We start from the raw sequence: 1,911 nt of genomic DNA on the forward strand, positions 1-1,911 counted from the left end.
CAAGTACCCTTTTCCATCTTTTACCCAAAGTTTTTTCGACTCTACTGGCATATCCTACATACAGGCTATGCCAATGGTTTGGAGGGTTCTCAGCACTATCGAGAAAATCATAGAAGAGAAGAAAATCGATTTCGGCCTTCCCGAGTTATCATACTTATACACCCTTACTACCCATGGTCCTGCTCGTTTCATCTTCAAATCCAAGCCCCGACAGCCCCATCCGATCTTAAAAGCCACGCTAAATGATTCCGTGTGGAGGAATCAGTTTTTCTTCGTAAAACGCGACTCGATACCAGGGGGGGCTGATCTTCCTTCAACGTGGGTCACGAAGGGTAGGATCATGGATCCTTAAGGAATAGCAGGATCCTTTATGCTTCTATTTTAATCCTTATTCTTTCTTGTTGTCCGCAGTTGAGAATTTTGCTTCATTGAGTAGACTACCTGGAACAGAAGAAAAAGCAAAACGGTTCCTAGCACTGGATACCGAAGTTAGGACCTTTCAAGCTCAATTTGTTGAAGGTTTTTGTGATATCTCCTCAAGTTCAATCATGTCAAGTAAGTTAATAATTTTAAGGTAAATAAAATAAAACAGAACACTTATCTGTCAAGTTTTCTTCTACAGGCACCAAGAAATCAGGAAAGTCTGCCCTCAAGTTCTCTCTAGATGACATCGACTGTATGGTTACTTCTCCTGCCGTCAAGAAGGAGGCTTCAAAGGCAGGCACTAGCACTGAGCCCAAGACTGCAACGACCAGGGCCAAGTCCGCAGGTTCCAAGAGGAAAAGATCCTCTGATCCTGAGACCCATTATGACATTGTCAACTCTGTAAGTATACTGTATTTTGCCATTTCGTATTTTAGGATCCAATATTGTCCCAATTCTGATATGAAATCTATTGATAGGATGTGACCGCTATGAGGGATCACTATGAAAAGATTATCCATCAGATGAGCGAGAAAATGTCCGGGTTAGGTAAAGCTGTGGTTGTTAAGGACAAAGCCATGATCCAGCTCTCCAAGGAGAAGAAACAGTTGGAGAATCAGCTATCCTTAGCCGAAGCCCAACGTCAAGAGGCAGTGGAGCAGACTACTGATGAAGCCAAAGTATGGGTTGTCAGGTCGATATTCCAGGCGCGGATCAAGATGGCGAAGGAGGCCGGTGATCCTGCTTTTGACAAGTCGGCCTAGGATGTGGAGAAATGGAAGGTTGCTCTTGAGGATCTTGGTGGTGAGGATGACAAGGAAATGGTTGAGAACACTGAGGCTGGGACCAGTGGCGTTAAGGAGGCGGTTGAAGATGGGAAGGAGAAGGTGATGCTGCGGTTGAGGATGCAGCTTAAGTGGGCAATGAAGGATATCAAAGACAAGGCCCGAGCCCACTTTTTATTTTGTGTTGGTATTTTTATGAACAATTTCTATGGTCTGGAATAAACAATAGTAACTAGGATAAAGGATCCATGATCCTTAAGATAATCTGCGGGGGTGACAAAGGTGGAGGGATCCTCTGTTTGTGGGGATGAAGCCTTTGTTGCCCCTGTTTCTAATTTTCCTGCACTTATGAACTGTTAGTAACTTTCACTTAACCCAGATGGATGGTCCATCTTTTGCATGGTGAATTCTGGGTTAAAAATTTTGGATAAGTCCTTGCGGCTTATTTTAATTAATATATAAATCTTTTGACTATTTACTTGTTGTTTATTTTCAAAAATTTGTTAGATATAACTTTAGCATTGTTGATAGTTTGAAAAATACTTTTAAGTAAAAGATTTTTAGGATAAAAGATCCTTATTAAGATTGCTCAGGATAGAATATCCTTAAAGAATAAACAGTAGGAAATAATATCCTTAAAAGTTGATAAAAATTTTTAGGATAGAGTATCCTTAAAATAGGTGAAATTTTTAGTAATAAAACA

Source organism: Bidens hawaiensis, unplaced genomic scaffold (genome assembly GCF_021521415.1).
Source record: "Bidens hawaiensis isolate Kalapana, Puna unplaced genomic scaffold, B.hawaiensis_p1.1 tig00024238_1, whole genome shotgun sequence".
In the NCBI taxonomy this organism is placed as follows: Eukaryota; Viridiplantae; Streptophyta; class Magnoliopsida; order Asterales; family Asteraceae; genus Bidens; species Bidens hawaiensis.